Source organism: Amia ocellicauda, chromosome 8, assembly GCF_036373705.1.
Source record: "Amia ocellicauda isolate fAmiCal2 chromosome 8, fAmiCal2.hap1, whole genome shotgun sequence".
In the NCBI taxonomy this organism is placed as follows: domain Eukaryota; kingdom Metazoa; phylum Chordata; class Actinopteri; order Amiiformes; family Amiidae; genus Amia; species Amia ocellicauda.
In genome coordinates, this window is record NC_089857.1 from 24,099,306 (window position 1) to 24,119,857 (window position 20,552).

The 20,552-nt window shown below is 35.5% G+C and overlaps 1 protein-coding gene across 3 annotated transcripts in view; it reads right to left on the reverse strand.

Moving 5' to 3' along the window:
* Nucleotides 1-20,552, reverse strand: part of arhgap24 (Rho GTPase activating protein 24) — a 173,693-nt gene that overhangs the window by 79,331 nt on the left and 73,810 nt on the right. The gene's annotated exons all lie outside the window — the stretch shown is intronic.

The window sequence follows — 20,552 nt, forward strand, 5'->3', positions numbered from 1 at the left end:
CATGTGGGAGACTCCCCAAACATATGGAAGAAGGTCCTCTGGTCAGATCAGACTAAAACTGGCCATCAAGGAAAACGCTATGTCTGGTGCAAACCCAACACCTCTCATCACCTTGAGAACACCATCTCCACAGTGAAGCATGGTGGTGGCAGCAACATGCTGTGGGGATGTTTTTCATCGGCAGGGACAGGGAAACCTGTTTCAGTCTTCCAGAGATTTGAGACTGGGACGAAGGTTCACCTTCCAGCAGGACAATGACCCTAAGCAAACTGCTAAAGCAACACTTGAGTGGTTTAAGGGGAAACATTTAAATGTCTTGGTCTGGCCTAGTCAAAGCTCAGACCTCAATCCGATTGAGAATCTGTGGTATGACTTAAAGATTGCTGTACACCAGCGGAACCCATCCAACTTGAAGGAGCTGCAGCAGTTTTGCCTTGAAGAATGAGCAAAAATTCCAGTGGCTAGATGTGCCAAGCTTAATGAGACGTACCCCAAGAGACTTGAGCTGTAATTGCTGCAAAAGGTGGCTCTACAAAGTATTGACTTTGGGGGGTGAATAGTTATGCATGCTCAAGTTTTCAGTTTTTTTGTCTTATTTCTTGTTTGTTTCACAATAAAAAAATATTTGCATCTTCAAAGTGGTAGGCATGTTGTATAAATCAAATGATACAACCCCCCAAAAAAATCCATTTTAATTCCAGGTTGTAAAGCAGGGGTAGTCAATTATTTTGTGTCTGGGTCCAAATTTCTTGGTCAAGGTATATTCAAGGTCCAGACATCAGGGAGGGGGGGGGTCACACCTTCAAATGCCCCTTTCCAATAAACACACAATTCAGTGAATCAGTAATATACCCTGTTGCTTATATTTAGTACATCCGTTTGACAAAGTACAAAAATAAAATGTTTAAATAAATGTATATATTAGTATTAAAACGATTTCAGACCATTTACATTTTAATTTGTTTAAGATTATTGTAGTCATATAGATAAACATAATATAAACTTGCAAGCATTTTGTGTCTTATTAGATTCAAGTATTTACCATTTCCCTTTGTCCCACTACAAAATAAGTGTTGAAAAATGAGGGCAAAGATGATTGAGTAATTGAGTGCGGGGGGTCTGGGGGTCCTCCCCCATAAGATTTTGACAACTGGAGACCTGAAATGCTTGATTCTGGGTCATTTCGAAGTAAAAAAACAGCTCAAAATCTCCATGAAATCAGGCCGATTTGGACTCAAACATATCTTTGCTTCACAACCACACATCACCAGCGAGACATATATCAACCAACATTATACATGCAAACTAGACGCGGTTTCTGGTACTTGTCAATCACAGATCTATTTCGGTGGAGCTCTGTACTTGAAGTGGGTGAGAATGCACAAATACGCGTCTGCATTGGAAATAAGATGTTTCCACCCCAGATGTATTCTAGGTGAACACAAGCTGTGGCACCGTGCACCCCCCAGTCTTGTGTATGCACTTTTATATTTTAGAGGCAAGGTTCACATATGTCCACACGACAAACCATTTTAGCTGCTTGTTTATAGAAATCAGGAAAATCGAATACCTGATTTTGTTTTGTGTTTTTGACAGTGCAGCTCTTGCCCCAGTCCAGAATGTGTACATAGACGCCGAACAGGGAATCTGCGAGCAATCAACTAACTAACTAAAGGGAACACTAGCTCTATATAGGACATCCCATATTAATATGTCACATCCTATTTGCTAATAACCAGGAATTGCTGCGACTAGGTTCCACACTATAACAAGCACTGAGTGCAACAAACCTCCGTAACATTACTTAAAAATATATATATATGATAAAAAGTTAATTAAAATTATTCTCGTGGTCCAGTCAAAAGCTTCTGTCCGGCCGGATTTGGCCTAGGGGCCGCCTATTGACTACCCCTGTTGTAAAGCAACAAAATAGGAAAAATGCCAAAGGGGCTGAATACTTTCACAAGGCACTGTACTTGGATGGATGAATGAACTGCAGGGTCAGTAGTAAGTTTGTCTGTAATTTACATTAGAAACTAAAATGATGAGTTCTATGCTCAGAAACTAATCTGGGATGTTTTTCATGTGCTTAAGAATATTGAAGAGAATTGAGATTGTTTATATAATATATCAACTAGACAGACTCAATTTCAGAACATAATTTCCTTTCCAAAGCAAATGAACAATCAGAATATATCATTTCCTTTTTTTGTGGACCACTGGGACCATTTTAGTTTTTTGGCCTATGGCTTTGTGCCTTGGAACACACTGTACTGACACAGTGGTAGCAAAGACAATTATGAAAATTCATGACTGGTAAATTAAGTTAATAATAATAAAAAGTCAGTATGCAATATAGGTGGTACTTGAGGGCCCCTTTTGTCTACACTGGGTACACTGAAATACCAAATAAGGGATATAAGGTAGCATATGATATTCAGAAAACATTCAGAAGCTGAAATCCGACGGTCAAAGAACGTGGATTTTATTACAAGCACAATTATAAGAAATTACATTAAATCAATTAAATAATAAATAAGATCAGCTTTTCTATAATAGTCTTACACAGATCATGTTTTTTAAATCCTTTCATTTTTTTAATATCTCCATGAAAATAGTTTAATAAATAATAAATAAATAAAAGTATAATAGTTAATGTTTAGAGTTCATGCACCAGTCTGCTCACATTTTCATGCTGGACCTTTTCAAGCACCTCAAAAACCTTTAAATATATTTTAAAAAGGAGATATCACACCAGTGATGTCCTCTAAAGAAGAAACAAACTGTTCTCTGTATGATGTCTGAGGTGTCGTTCCCAAGAGCTCTATAGCACAGAGTTTTGAATGCCAATCCTATTTGCTGTTTTCGTTATGCATGCTGATCGGCTAATCACGGTCAGCAGGAGACCTTGGAGAGAGAGCTGTTGAATGTAAGAGTAGCTTCATTATTATTGAGGACACTGTGATGCCAGCCACCGGGGTATTTCTCCTCCTCTATAACATGTTGCAATGCCTGCTCAATACATTTAGCACTGAGTTGTAAAAATGTTCAATAGGACTTAATTATAACCGGTAGTTATTTTTATATCTCCATCCAGACAAGGATGTGTGGCTGGAAAATCCATACACACAAACAGGAATGCCAATTTGTATGGCACAGTTTGCATGAATGTGCATTCATTGTTGTTCAGCAAGCTTTTGATCACAGGTTTCCTAATGGTTCTCTGAAACTGGTGAGAAGGTGTTTTTGTTACTGCTTCTCCCTAACCAAATCTGTCAGTGCAGATTATGGATTTATGGATGACATAAAAGTGATTCAATTTGCTATCTGTTCCATAATTTGGCTTTTTTGAAACACGTGGAAAGTAATTAATATGGGTCCTACTGGCTGACTGGAAGTAAACCTGTGGGCGTTACACATAGGTATGATTTACAACCTAACATATTAGGAAATCCAGTACAGAAATCTGCCTTTGTTGTTGAACAAACACACCTGTTCTGTGCAAAAATAAATAAATACCTGTTCCTTTCCTGGCAAAGTAACTATCATGCAAACAATCTGAAGATGTAGACTAGGATAATCGTCCATTATCTACCACAATGGTTTAGCCCAGAGCTAAACAAATATACTACTCCACATGAGCCTGCAGAGCATATGTTTGAAATTTAGTTATTGCCAGATCAGGCCTGACATTTTCTCTTTGGTAAAACTAATGATGCACCAGCACAAGGATTTGTTTTAAGACTTATTTTTGTGGCACACTAACAATGTATAATATTCTCACCATTGATTAAATAATCCAAACTAAACTAGACTGCCAAAGTCAGGAACATCTTTAACTACTCCTTTCTGGATAGTTTATAAAGACTAAATCATAGCCCCTGGGGCTACTGGTAAAGTCCAGTTCTCCCTTATTGATAACAATAAATCTCATAGTAATTGACTGTCAGCTTTTACAATCACTAAGCAACATGGAAGCTGGAAGTAATCAGATAATTGAAGGAAAAACCTTAAGGGCTTTTCAATCAAGAGGAAAAACACAGCAAATATATAATCAGTAAGTAATGCATTCATATATTAGCAGTTGTTATTAAATTTAATGTTCTTGCTGTTGGCTCTCTCAAATAAGTCAGTGGTTGTCTGTAGCCAAGATGTTATCAAGCAACTCTCATACATATATTCCTCCTTTGCCATATGTATATGTGATTAAGATTGTTATATATGTGTGTGTGTGCGTGCGTGCGTGTGTGTATATACACACACACGCATTCATTCTCCAGCACCCACTATAAATAAAGGTTGTTGAGATTCAGATCTGACCTTCACATTTCTTACTCTTTACTTTGATATGGAAAATAAAATATGTGGAACTGAGATCGGCAGGAAGTTGAGTGCTGGTTAGGAAAGCCATGGAATTAATCAACCTGTCTTCTGTTTTTGTAATTTTCCTCTGCTTCAGCCTCTTTTGTTTCTGTAGCTACTAATACTTCCCTATTTCTTGCTTGTGACCTGTACGATATTATGTAAAGTATATACGTAGTTCAGTAAGTGTAATATTGTTAAATATGATAGAGAAATATGTTAAGACTTCAGCCGACTCAACAGATCCACAGATCTATTTCTTGTAACATTTTCTCCTCATCCACTAAAATTAGGGTAAAAATTTTTTACGGTTAAAAATGTTTCCTATTTGTTGAGAAAGATTTAAAGAAATCATCATCTGGGAATGTAAACTTTGATGTAACTATAGCCTATATGTATATGTAGCATTAACACAAGGCAGTGCTTGTATCTGAGGGTTGGAAACATAAGAATATAAAAAATATATTAGAATAACCATTAATAAATCAAACAATTGTTCCAACAAAATCCTTTTCTTTTGGAGTACTGCTAATATAAACCTAGTTGGTTAACATCATTTCTTAATCGATTACTAAATATTTTACCTCATCCTCTCTCCCACAGAGAAAATAACAGCCCCCAAAACAGTCTTATATATCAGTGTCTAACTATCCTGACAGGATCAGATACTCTGCAATTTTCCATGTGTTGCCTACACTGTTTGATGTCTACTAGGACATATGGTATTTTATCTATCACATCTCAGCAGTGGCAATCTTGTCTTTCTTTTTACAGATGGGAATATACGTTTTGCATTACACAGGTTCATGTAGTCCACTTGCACAACCTTCCTCTAAACTGCCCTAGCGTATGTATAATTGAGATATATTGCTCTAGGCAGTCAGATATTTTTTTTATTAATTGGCAATTTCTGGTAATAATCCCTGAAGCCTGTAGGAATGTTAGCTTACCAATTTATTTTTAATATTTTCTAGTAAAGGAAGATGATTGATGATTGATTTTTTTGGTGTGCAGTCCCAGGTGGTTGACTGTGCATAACATGATCTAATTTCAAAGCTGTAAATGTAGTCAATCTGCCCTGTACAGTTACAGAATAAAATGCTTCTTTTTGATTTGATTTGACACATTCAAAAATGTTACATGTGATCACGAAGACTTAAAAATGTACAATAAAAACATTGTGCTTAAACTTTTGTGCTTGACTTCATCTTTAACCTTCTACAGCTCTGAAACATATTCAAGAAACATCTTGTTCAGCTTAACAGCATTTTAAAGTTTGGTATATGGCAATTCTTTTTTTATATCCTCCCAATTTGGAATTGGCAATTACTTTTACAACTTCTGCACTAATGCAGGAGGTTTAATAGTCAGAAACATCCAAGCCATTGGCTACTTTTCAAACTGTGAGTCGAGAGCGCGAACAGCAAAGCTAAAGGGAGGACAAATGTAGCTCTACATCATAAATCACAGGTGCTGTGTGAGCCACAGAAAGTTTTCGTTCGTCAACAAGCCAAGGAAACTCTGGCTGACTCAAGTCCACTCATCCCCTGCAACTTTCAGTCAATTGCAGTGCTCTGTGGGGAATCGCTGTCTGTGACATAATTCAGACTCAAAGTAATGATGTCTGGACTCAATCTTCACTCTGAGATTTTACATTTCACTCAGGAGTTCTAACTAAAGCAACTATCTTCCGTTACCTCTGTATTACATTGCTGGCATGACAGACCACCAATATAAATCACAGTTTTGCTTATTCAAGCACGATACAGGATACACCAATGAATACATAAATGCCAATGTTCTAAGATAATACTATCTCGCCAAAACTAAATAAACCAGCATATTGTTTGTATGTTCACATAATCCCATTGTTTCATTTTACATAATATATGTATTTATATCTTGTAAACGAATGTGATGTATTCTGTATCTGTGACATGTTGAGAACAATATGTGATTATTTCATTATTTCAGACAGCCCAAGATCACAAGATTGATTCCTGGGTGGAATGTTGAGGGTGCCATTACCTTGCTTAGATGAGGGAATGTTCTGGGAGATTTGACTGGCTGTTATTTATTTAAGCAGGCAAATGAACCATGAATATTATGTTTATGTAATATACTACTACTACTACTACTACTACTACTACTACTACTACTAATAATAATAATAATAATAATAATAATAATAATAATAATAATAATTGTATTAAAATCTATGTTGTTAAAAACAAAATTGCAATAATATTACATATACTTTGGGCACTTATTGCAGTACCCCTGTACTGAGCAATTCCTATAAAAGCATTTAATTCCTTCCACTTTGTACTGCTAGCTCCCTGTTGAATCTTTATTATGTGCCTGGAAAAGCTAAATTAAGTCTATAATATCCTGCCATTCAATATCAGGAGAGAAAAAAAAAAAACAGCTGTGGGTTTAAAAAGCATTTCCCGGCAGGACTGGCTATGACCTTGCTAATACTGCCCTTGTCCCTTGCAGAGCCTATGTAAAGAAGATGAAAGTATTTATTTCAGGCAGGCATTGACCATTATTTGCCAATATAAATGACATTTCGTGTATCAAAAAGGACGAGACTCCCTTTTCACCAAAGAAGCTCAATGCTGTAAAGAACTTCAGTGACAAAATGGAGCAGGGCTAATTCTGATCAAACTTGTAGGCCTATACATTTAAAATGCACTGCAAACTGGAGTAGATCTACAATGAAGGACTGAACCAGCTGTGCTATTGATTGAAAGGATATAAAAAGCGTAATTTAAAATTATGAAGGAATTCAAAGTCATCCATCTCTCATTCTGAGACACGTCAAATCTTCCTCCAGCGCACCCTGAAACAGCGACACATCCAGTGCACTGAAACCTCAATGTCACTTTCCAAACTGTCCGCATGTCCTGACACTTCTGTTGCCATGGTAATATGTGCAATCCAATGACTTGTAGTGAAACATATTGAAAGTCTTAATATGAGGTCAGTTCCTTGAAAGCTTGTGGCCTAGTGTTGCTTTATTGTTGTTTTATTACATATCCCTCATATAACATCATTAGGACAGTCTTTTTAAGAGAGGCCAGGGATTGCCACCTGGCCTCATAATCCCAGGACACATTGAGGCAGGTTTTGAGAGTCATCCTTAATCTGAAATTAATGAATGCATACATTAAACAATTGCTCAAATGATAAGATTGCTCTATTACTAGAAGGTTTCATTACAATACACATCTTTCTTGAGTTTTTTCAATTTGTTTTAAATGTAATTATGTTTTGTCATTACTTCTTGCCTGTCTGCAAATTTTAAAAAATTGCTCTTCATCTTATAAATCAATATTTCACCTTCCACACTTCTTCTATTATTAGATGAATAACACTGATCAATAGTCCTGTATGAATCAAAGAAGGAATACTAATCAGTTTTATATATTTGAAAGAGGACATATATTTAAAAAATAATAATTTCAAATAAATAAACAAGCAACCAAAAACAAAACCACCACCAGAAACAATAATAATAATGGAAATAAAAATAATATTAAAGATGCATTTTTTAAATTTCCTGCCTTAGAGTAAGCAACATAATGAAATTAGCTTTAAGTTAAGGTTGAACATTCAATTTACATTTAATTGTATTTTATTTTATTGGCACTTTCCTGATACTCAGCTACTCAAGTTTATATTATTATTATTATTATTATTATTATTATTATTATTTTATTATTTTTTTGTATGTATGTGTATTTCAAAATTAAAAACTATTACCCTTTTGTCAAATCAACTTTTCTGCACCTTTTCAATTTGTTTCTGTAAAGAATACTGAAGAGATTTAAGAAAATCTCTAAAATATTTGCCTAAATAAAAGCTTTTGTTTTTGAAGAATTGGTTCTCTTTTCTTGATTAAATAAAACAATATACTATTTACCATTACATTTGATCTAATTCAATGCATTATGATGTTTATTAGCACTTAGTACTTAGTAGCAAGTATGGGTAATGTTATTGTTTTGTTTTGATATGCTCTTAGTTACTAACTAGAGATTTATACTACTTGCTGTCTTGCACACATGTAGCTCTACATGTACAGAGATTTACAGTTATTTTAATTACCAGTAGAGGGAGACTGTGACACAATGATAATAAAATGTTTTACCTTTATTATTCCATCTTATCCTGCACATTTCCCCTTTGCTGCACTCTCTTTAAAGCACAGCTAATACAGCAACTATACAGTAGCCTTGTGTCTTATCAATCAAGATTAAACACATTATCAATCTGCCACTTGCATGTTAATAATAATAATAATAATAATAATAATAATAATAATAATAATAATAATAATAATAATATATGCAAATGTATTTGCTAAATCCAATTTCATTTTAGAAGTAGTCCTCTTCTTATTTATTTATTTATTTATTTATTTATTTATTTTCCTCATTTGTATGTAGTTACTCCCATTACCAGATGAGGCCACTACTATCACTTATGAACCAGGAAAATAATAATGATCTTTTTTATAGAATTGTATTTCATGTCAAAATTCCATATCCAAATGCAGTACTTTATGGCTTATTTCAATTTGTTACAAGTGCAATGTAAACAGAAAGCCACAATACAATACTAGATGTGCAAATTGTAGCTGTATAATTGCTTGACATTTTGACTCTCTGACTGTGACATTTGGTAGCTAAAAGACAATATTCAATTAATTCCTTGTATGATGTAATTGTATCAATACCCACTTATCTACAATACTCATTCTAGTACATGAATTGTGGCTAACATCAGCCTTTAAAATGCCAAGGTACATTTTACAAGGGTGATGTTGATAGCTACCTCTCGGCATAGTCTAAACCTTTATAAAGCTTCAGGGTTTTGTGGATATATGGACTGTAAACAAAACCAAGATATGTCCAAAGAGAGGTAGGATTTTTTAGGAAGCACAGAACCAGACAACCAATAATAAAAAAAAATGTCCCTTAAAAATAAAACATGTCACAATGATATCCAAGAATGGTGTTTGAACACAATTTGCAACCCTAGACACGATCCAAGGTTCAGCAAGGTTCTGTTTAAAATCACTGGCTTTGCATTGTACAAAAACACAGAAGACTTGAAATGTCAGTACACACACACACACACACACACACACACACACACACGTAGTTGCTGTTTTTACTCTATAACTTCAATTTAGTTTATTTGTTCATGATTCATAACATTATGAGTACTTGTATTAGACAGCTCCTGTATTTGCACTATAAATGAATGGGTGATTTGTGAAGAATAGATTATTATCTGGTCATTTCTGAACACAAATTGTGACAGAGAATTCAATAATATAAAATACAATCACTAAAACATGTCACACACCATCAGCATAATATCTCAGGAAAGCCCTGGTAGGAGATGCTGTAGAAAACACTGAAACACTGAAACACACAACGGTCCACTATTTACTCAGACACATTACAGGTGAGTCGCTGTGTGATTCTGTTTTTTGATTGCATCCAGAACAGTAATCACAATCAGTTTCATAGATTAGTGCATCACTAAATGATTTTCATGCTTGAGAAGTAAGTAGTGTGGGGGCATCCCATTTATTTCCAGCCAGAATTAATTTAACTGCCTCATTGAAACCTTTCCAAATGATCGCAGGTGCAATATGACACATTTAAGAGCTGATTGCAAGCCGTCTCCAGCTCTCAGCCTAGTCTTTGGCATTGCAAGACTAGCAATTAAATGTTCCAGATTTTAGCACTCCCATGTCAGTTCAGAGACTGCTTCAAAAATGAGAGGTCCATGGCACTGGACTAATTTTACAGCCTTTACCATTTCAAAACAGTTGTAGAAATAATTTGTCTTCTAATAGCCTCGGGAATCGAGCTCTGTGCCAGCATTACTTATCTTCTGGTTGAATGGACAGGTGCCAGAAAACTGCCACTGCAGGACTTATTAGAACAGTAAATTTGAAGATGACAAAATAACCAGACCAGCATCATGAAGCATTAAATGACTATTTATTATTATCAACCCCTTAAAGTTTCATAGTAGATTGTGCATCTCCAGTTGCTTGTCATCTCAAAGTGTATGGTTTCATATCCTGGTACACACACACAGAGGCATATTAAAACAGACACACAGAGATAGAGAGATAAATATAATGTATGCGTTTGCAAAATATCTCTGTTCTTATCTCCTTGGTTTTAGGTTTGCTTTAGTAACCATAGCTAACATAACATGTATGTGTTTGCATAATCACATAATCCAAAATTCAAATCAAAATGTGACCTTTATGAAATACTTAATAAATACACAATATATGATCTACACTTTCATGCCTACCTGCTATTTTTATATTTTAAGATCTATATATATTTAAATTCAAGACAAGTAAAACTTTTTTCCCCTATATCCTGTGTAACCAGCGTTAATCTGTAACTCGTTACTTCAATGTTTTATACTCTGAGAACGAAAGCTGCAATTAAGACTGTTATTAGTCAGCTCTAATACCTCCATCTCTGGCCAGATGAGGTCCCTGGAACAAGAAGTATTTCCATTTACAAAATGATATGAAACGTGCTGTCCTGATCAAATAAATCATGCTCATTCCTTGCACTTTGACTCCCTGTACTTTCAGCATATAGATACCTGGAACACAGCCAACTTCCATAGCCGAGATCTAAGACAATAAGTTGCTCTGTACTGTGTTTACCAAGCTATGCCAAATGGTAGCAGATGGTGCACTCCTTCCACAGTCAGTGCACTGCATTTGGCATGCTTGAAAGATAGATTTGCTGTGTAGAATTAGTTTCCCCTGTCTCTTTCAGTCTCTTAACACGCATGGCAATAGAGAATTTCTGTCACATTTTCCATCATTATGGAGAAAAGATGCCATGGAAGACAGGACTTTGTTTTGTAGAGCAAGCGGTAAATAAGAACTCAGTAAAAAAAAGGTTTTGTCTGCTATTGATTAGAAAAACATCAATCGTCATTAGGTTTGCAGAAAAACAAGTTGTTTTTGTGCTATCTGTAGTCAGGAAGCGTGAGAAAAAAGGAAACATAACAAATTAGAGAAGGCCACTTGGCCCAGACTATAATTGACATTATAACTAAATTCTTATTTTCAAGTACGTTTCAAATATATATTCATAATATATTTCATAATAGAATAACATTCAGACTGAGACCCAATCTGTAGATATGACAATTCTCTGTTTATTTATTAATGTTTTATTATATTCATCAACATCTTGAGCTGCATTTTCACTTTTCTTTAAGCTTTACATTACTATGATCTTTAAATGCTAAAGTCTCTCCAACACGGTACTATTGATATTACAAAATCAACTATTTTGGACTGCATAAAGTCATAATTCAAAGCATAATAATTCAAAACTCCTTGTTCCCCAAGCTACATTGTCACTATAGAAACAAGTGATTGTTAACCTTGTTGTCTGGATTTTGTGTGAGCATTCATACTTTTGGGGGAATCCATGGCAACCAGACTCCGTGTTTAGTACTCAGAAATTATAATAAAAAACAAACACAAATATATGTCACAAGAGGTGAAATGGGCTAATTGCTATTAATTACTGTATTTATGTTTTTGTTTTGTTTGTTGTGCTTTCTCAATAATATTATTGTTTTTTGGAGTTGCATTTTAATATGTTGCTTTACTCTGTTATAGTTTGGATGGGATTCTTTATTTGTATTTATTGGGATTACATGAACATTTGTTTAATTAAGACCTGCCCCCCCCAGCACACCTGTTGCCAGTAGTGAGGTTGCCTGGCAACAGGTTTCCCTCCAGTCTTTTAATATAACTGTTCTTTCTTTTCCCCAATTAAGATGGGGTTTAGTGTGTGTGTGTCTGTCTGTGTCTGTTTTACATAGAGCCAGGGTGGAATGGGGGGCTGTGCAGGGAGACAGTGTGACCGGGCAACTCCTGGTGTTCAGGACGCTGTCAGGCCAGGAGAAGCCGAGCTGGGGAGTTATAGGGCTTTATACAGAAGGGGATGATCAATTTCTTTCAATATCATGAGCATTTTATTTGAGATATTTTAGATAGATAAGTGAATTATTGAGGATGGTTGAATTTCTGTTTCAGGAGCTATGACACATCATCCCTGACAATATATAAATGATTAAATAAATCAACTAAATAAAAGTAATATTAATGTCAGATTCATCATGTGATAAAGCTATGTAAGTCCCAGCCAACCACAACTTGGTTGTGATTATCCCTGAACCTTTACAGTCTCCGTTAATGTCTACATGTTTTTTGCCAAAATAATCAGTGTATATAAATGCTTGAAGGATGCGATGTTCCTGTTAATGAGTGTATTCCAGTATGTATGTAACACTATTTATGTACATACAGTGGTGTACATTTACTGAATGCATAGTGTTTTGGAATAGAATATAGGAGGTCATCTGGTCTAGGCTCTGCTGTAGGTATTAAGTAGATGCCCAAATTTAATAAATCACCAAGCTGTGACTACAATCTTAGTTGTGATGGATGTCACAGAATTGACATCCTTAGTTTGAGTGCACAAAAACAGACAATTAGAGCACTGGAAGTTTGTAGCTTCCTGAAAAAGATGCCTACTAATACTGCAGAGCGCTGTACATTAATCATGGGTTCATTTAAAAACAAAATAAAATCTTATAAAGGTCTACAAAATTGATTATCATAATATTCAGATATATAGAATATTATGTGTGTATCAAATAAACTGATTTACTGTGTTAGATGTAGGGAACACATAGATGTGAGAGAATTACTTTTCAGGTAGTTGTTGCAGTCAAACTGGATGAGAGATAACTTATCATTTGCATCATTAACAGCTAGATGTCACACATTTAATGAAGGTTCCAATTTAATTTGCACAAATTGATGACACTTTGACTACACAGACTGTTTATGGAAAGTTGTGTAGTTAAGCTGGACCTCACTGTATGAACTCAGCCAGGAGGTATATTTTTGCTTTTGAATGTTCAACAAAAGGAAAAATAATGTATCCCAGTTTAATCTTATTGCTATCTATGACTTCAAACATGTGTGACATTTGTAATCTTTATGCTTAAGAGTATAAAAGGAGGGGTCAAGCAGTTTTCCACTGGGCACTGAGTCACAGTGTTTAGAGTGACTGAATAAAAACCAGTTAACATATGGTGACTAAAAACGAAGCATTTACTTCATGAAAACATACGAGTACATCCATTACTAATACACTTCAGGCTAGGTATTGATACGGGTGCTGGATCCATTACCAGAGTTTGTTTAATCCCCCTTTGTGCACACAACATATGTGTGCCTGACAAATGTACTTGCCACCAATTGCTCCAGTCACCCCAGCTATATAAATAGATTTCAGCTGTATTCACTGTGGGGTATAACATACTATTTGACTAGTGTCCCATCAATGGGGTATCTTGCACTTCCAGTCTGGTTAACACTGCACTGTCACTCTGTGGTGGGTTGGGGTTAATCTCAGTGTCCTTCCTAACAAGTAATTATAAAACTTGCAGAGATAAACTGAAAATCCAGCATTAGCAGATATCCAAAGCTAGTGGGGTTGAAATACTTCACTTTGGGGGAGGTTGCATAACGGAGAATGTTAGTAAAGTCAAAGATTTCAGACAAAAGCCTGTGAAGAACTTGAACCTTATCTTTAATTTGACTAAATTATCAAAACATAAAGCACAACATAGACCCAGTATTCTAAAAATACACTTCTAAATAATCCACTGCACAAACAACAGTAAGTGTGTTATTCTTCGTAATAAATTACTGCACTGTGCCTAGCCTTACATATACCCCTAATATCTTCATACATTTTTTCAGATTTTTTCTAAAAGTGATTCAGTGTAGTAAATACAGCTCTGGAAAAAAATTAAGAGACCACTGAACATTGATTTCTGAACTTGGAGTGGTCTCTTAATTGTTTCCAGGGCTGTATATGTTTTAATATTGGAATTGAGAGATGAGATGGAACACAAACCAGAAGACACGAAGAAAAACAATTGACAATACACATTAACTCCAAAATCCATCTTATAGCATGCTTCAAGTTTAATACCTCTCATTTCATATTTATAATGTACATTCCTGCAAGCTGCATGTCATATTTTGCATTGGTTAACATCAGTCTTTGTTTTGCAGACAGCTGCTCATATTGAATATCTACGTCTTTTCATATTTCCCCTTGTACTGCTGTATTGTTACGTTTTGTCCCTTGGTGGGGTGTAAGCAGCACATGTAATGAGTTTATTAACTATAGCAGATATATTTGATACAAATTAGGTAGAGCAGTTGTACTTAAACCATTCCCATGTATAATGTAAAGCCTAGATAAGGATGTTGTATTCCACTAGTCTAATGCCATGCTGCTTTCCAACTAAGAATACATTCCACAACAATTTTACATTTGGTGGCATAGGTTTAGACAGGAGACATTTAATTGCCCATACATATATTGCTTAGTACGTTACTCAAATACTGCTGTAAAGCTCTAAGCAAATGTCACAGATGCTGGTATTCTACTGTATGACATAAAAAAACAAAACCCACAGGAGCCTTCTGGCAGACCAAACGTCAGTGTTCCCTGAGAGACAAATTAAATTCACAGCTATTAGGATTATATATAAGAAATGTTTCAAGTTTCCAGGGGATAGAAATTTACAGGCTTACAAATAGAAGTCTTAATATTTTGTTGATTTCAGATATCAGAATCTTTGGAGGACTTTTGGTCCCTAGTGCATGATAGTGCATACTGAACCCAATTCACACTAAAACAATTGCCGGCAAGGTCTGAGTGAATGGGTTATTGCCAGCAAATCATTGCACAAATCGTCAACGTGTCTGTGTGAATGAAGCAGGAAAATGATTGCCGGCAAGTGACACATCACGTCGTTGCATAGTCAACTCGAAGCAGCTAGTCAGCTAACTGACGTAACCAATCAGAATAGGGGCGCATTTTTGTGACCACAACACAAAGGTTAAGCCGCCTTTGAACAAGAACTTGTGATCGTAAAGAGAAACGGACCGGGTCGTTAGAAATGGTGGAGGTTGAAAATAATATAGTCGCAGCAATTCTGAGTGTTATTGTATGTATGTAATGCTAACTATCTTCACACATATGTCAGATGTTATATACCAATAAATCATGCAAAATATAATATATCTATACAGGCAAACGTGTTTTTTGGAGCAATCAATCAATCGCAGATCTGCAAACTCAGACTTTTGGGAGATATAGATATACACACAATGTAATGTCATGCTTTTTTTCTCATTTATTTCAGTTGATGTAACTTTGCTGCAGTGTGTCATGACCCACACAATGCCTCACATCACGTGACCATGAAGCGAGAGATGGGTCTCATACTGGGTTCACTGGTTCAAATGATCTGTGAATGCTGGGTCCACTGACCACACTGCAAAAACACTCAACCTTACAACCTGATGAACTGGTCATAGCGTGAACCTGTACAAACATGTCCAGAATATCGGTCTGTGTCTCCTCTAACAGATCCACAGGCTTCTGTAGTGTCTCATTCCCATGGCTACAGTGCTCTTGCTGGCAGTCTGTTTTCTATGTGAATGCATCCTTGCCGGCAATTTTCCCGCACTCAAAGCCAGTGTGAACAGGAAAAAAGCAGGCAAAAGCCTCCACTTCTATGGCATTTCAGTGTGAATGGGGCTTTGGTTACTCTGTGTTTAAGACTCAAGGAGGCAGACTTTTTCTACATTAAGAAGACTCCAACTTGACCTTAATGTTTCCTCTCTGCATCTAGATAAGCATTAATTCCAATATTGTTATAACATTCCTAAACTGGTCAGGCAAAGAACACTCAACACTTTTATACCTCTGCCAGTTTGCTGAATAACTTGGCTGTGCTGCAATACAGATCATTAGTATTCCCCACCTCGCCATAATTAAGCTATAACTGAAGGTGACAATAATATGCTACAACATCAGGGAAAGAGAATGAGCCCATTAAACTTCAATTAATTTTGGTACATCAGCATTTGGAAGCTACCTAGGCATAAATTGAGTGCAGGCAATTGTGATACATGGCATGATTCCAGATTCCAGTCACAGGGGTCTCTAGTACCACTGCAGTCAGCTACTGTCTGGAGGAATGACTTCCTGACTATGTTATCTGTAATCTTCAGCTAGTGCAGAATGCTGCTGCCAGGATTTCAACAAAAACAAAACATATATAATCATATTTCAGTTCTACCTTCTCTTCTCTTCCATATAGAACATTTAGTTACAGGGAAGATAAACTGTGTAATTATTTGCCGGCCAATGTCAGCCTTTAACTCCACGCTGAAGACTTATTTCTTTTGTCTAGCATTCCCGCTGACAAAAACGCTGACAAGCCCCCCTCCCAAGGTCTGACAACGTACCCTGCCACCAGAGGGCTGACGAGGTCCCCCTACAGATGGCAGATAGGCCATCCCAGAGGGAAGTCTACAGACAGCAACTTCATCTAAGAACTTTCTGATCTTGCTGCCTGTTTGTAAATATTGCCTGCAGGGGAGGCAACCATTAGGCTGCCACACTACCTTAAGCTGTGGACCCCCAGAGATTTATTTTCTCCTAAAATATAATTGAATGGGAAGGACAGCATAGGGGTTCCTTCTGCTTTCAAATACCACACTGCTTTGAATTTTCATATACAGAAGTTTTAAAGAAAGTTTAATTGATTTATTTGTATGCTATTTATTATTATTATCCATCTTTTCATTTATACTCCATGTTGTGTGATTTGCTAAATATTTCCACAGACATTCACAGAATGTTTTAGGATTATAACTTTGGGGATTTATTTTAAAACTAAATAGACATCGTTAAAGTATTTGTTTTGTGTTTTAAAGTTGTATTAAATATTTGTAATTAACATATTGCATTCGTTTGACTGTATATATTATAAGATGTTTTATTTTCTTTAGATTATTGTGTTTGTATGGTTTATTTTTTTTCCAACAACTGAATGAGCACTTCAGTTCAGGACAAGTGGATGTAAGTTGATAATGGAAAGCATCCCCAAACTTAAGAAAACCCTCAGTAGTAACAGATACAAGTCTAACATATACACTGGAGGTAGTTGTAAAATCCCAACAGGATTTAACTACAACATTGATGCTTTTGGTTAGACAACACAAAACCTTCTCAATCCATGAACTTAAAGTGGAGAGTTTTGTCAGAGAAAAAAGACAGCAGAACATGAAGTCTAATATTGAATTTAGATATTTAAATCGCATCCTTGCACTTGCAAAAGACAAAATCCTCTGTCACAAAAAGCCAGCTGTAATACAGCATTGTAATTGGAATTGACAGACCCAAATCTACTCATGTGGATAAAATGATCAAAGATGTTTGATTTAAAAATCTGTCACATTACTTGTAATTACATAAAAAAATGTTTCTTTATAATACACAGTTCACAGTATATGATTTATTAGACTACCGTTGATGCAATATGTTGTGTTCAAATAAAGGGGAAAGGATTAACTCATAACTAAAAGACTCGATTAAATATTATGTATATGATTTTATTCAAACTTTCAAAATAAATATATAAATAATGAGCACTACTTGTTGTCTATTTTATGACTAAAGTCATCTGAATGTAGGATTGTGGATCACTTTAGGTTCAATGGCACTGACCATAGGAATGGATGACACATCCAAAGCCATATGAAGCCCTTTGAAGTTGCAAATTACATGCATGGCTTAGGAAAGAGCATTAAATACCCTAGAAGAAGATAATAAATCTCAAACAAAATTATGTGATCTGACTTTTGTACAACAGTCCACAACTTGAACTGCTTTGCTCTTTTTAAAAGCAGACTTGTTTCATTACAAGGGCTAGCTTCTCTCTTGGACTTCTGTGGTGCCTCTAGGCTAATATGTGGAAATGAGTCATACTGTGGCAGCCTAGCTTTAACATGACTAAGACCATGTAGTGGGAATTTAAATGTATGTTCAAATAGTAACTATATACTTTTGTTGTTGAAAAAAAAAAAACAATACCCCCAAAAATGTATAAAAAAGCTTGGCACATCTGATTCAGTTCCTTACACCTAAGCTGTATCGATTAAAGTTTGGTCATGCATTCCATTACTGGCAAGCTGAGCTTAGTTTCACAGCTGTCTATCTGTTTTGAAATCCCGTTTTAGGACTGAAATTCCATGCATTACTCATACTGGGAAAAAAATATTCTCTTTCCATTGTGCTGTCTGTATTTGTCACCTTCAAGGCAGCTTAGGTTTCTTCTGTTTAATGAATTAATCAGTAAAGCCTCTTTTGTTTATTCTTTCATTTTTGCAACAAAGAGAGGCTACATTTTAGTAAATAACTAACCACAAGCATCAACAAAGAGTGGTTAGTGATGTATCACATCATTTTTTTTCTGTTTTAATTTATATTGGAAAATAAAATACTAATTAATGAGATTGAGTCTACATTAAAGCTTAATGTATGAAATAATCTTAGGCTGTAACATATTATGTGCAGCACATTGTCCTACATAAAACAGCATATAGAACAACTCCAAAAACATGCAATTTTATGCCATGATGTGACAGTGATGGGCCTGAATGCAAAACCTAGATTTTATTCAATGCCTTAATTCAGCACCACATGCAACATTGCAAAAAGGTAGTTCAGTTACTACACTACATACACTGGCTGTGGCAGTCTATACAACAGACTGCCGATTAGAATCCACCCTATGTCACGGCTGACCATGATAGGGATTGCACATGGGGTGGCAGGCAATTGGCCAACTCCTGTATAGGTTTACTGTAGTATAGTATAGTAAAATCATAGTAAGGTGTAGGAATTAAAAGTGAAATCATGGTTTAACACTGAGAGGTAACGTAAACCATGACATAAACCTGGAAAACCATTACAGAGCAATTGTGAAGGGTTGCTAATGTTGGGCAGGTTTCCTGGGTTTCTCATACATGAGTAGTACCCCTGTAGTTTACTTACTCATAAACCTGCAGTGTCATCTGTGAAATCTGTATCAATCCTCAAAGCAATGCTAATAGGACGCACAATGTGAAAAGAAACTGGTAGCTATTAAGTCATAAATTGGAGCACTAAATTGAGCTGATTAAAAGATGCTGATCCCACATTGGCAGAATAGAAAATAAACCACATTTGGCAATTTGTAAGTATAAAAAATAAAAGCAATTTTTTAGTCACTTACGTATGCAAAGTGTAATATCTAATGAAAATAAATAAGTACAAAAATGTATTTACATCTGTTGCTCCTGTGAAACAGCATACATTTTCCTGTCAGACAGAAAGAACTAACTAATGAAACAGACCTGTGAGAATCTAGGTCTAGGAAATGACAGATTGAAGTTTCACAATATATATATATATATATATAATATATAATATATAAGCTCTTACGAAAGAGAATGCTTCAAAGTCCCTATATCCACCTTGAAATTGACTCCTTCTGAAAATAATAAAAACTAACCCCACTAAGTTGATTGCCCAATAGTCCAAGGCTAATTCTTTCCAAAACAACAGTCAACTTGCTGCTGATTTCAATTTCACACCAGCTCTATCCATATCTCAAGAAAAGGTATCTACACACCTTCAAAACACTGTTGTGAATGGTAAACATATAGCTAAAATATCAGACCAATTATTAAAATGTTATGTAGTGCCTACAGTTAAACCTGGCATTTGTGGCATAATAGTCTGGGGCTGTTTTGTTGCTGTACAGACAGGACATATAAAAAAGACAGATTCTTCAGTATGTGAACCATCTGTTTATCACATGACCCTAAACACTTTCAGCTTCAACCCAGATGACCAAAACAATAAATTGAACAACTGGGTTTGAAACTCATGTGCTAGTATAACTAGTCACCTGACCTTAATCAGAAAAATAAGCTCAACAGGAGATGAAGCAAAAAAGAAAAAATCTTCAAGAAGAAAAATAGCAACATGTAATTCTTATTAAATTGTTAGGGAATGCTAGTATATTCTAAAACTGTACCATGTATTGTGACATTAACATTGTTCATTGTTACTGTACAGTCATCACACCATATGGTATGAATTATTCCAGAACAATTAAAAGAATCTAAACTGCAATAGCCAAACAAAGAGGTATGGGGAGTTACCATAACCTCATAGTTA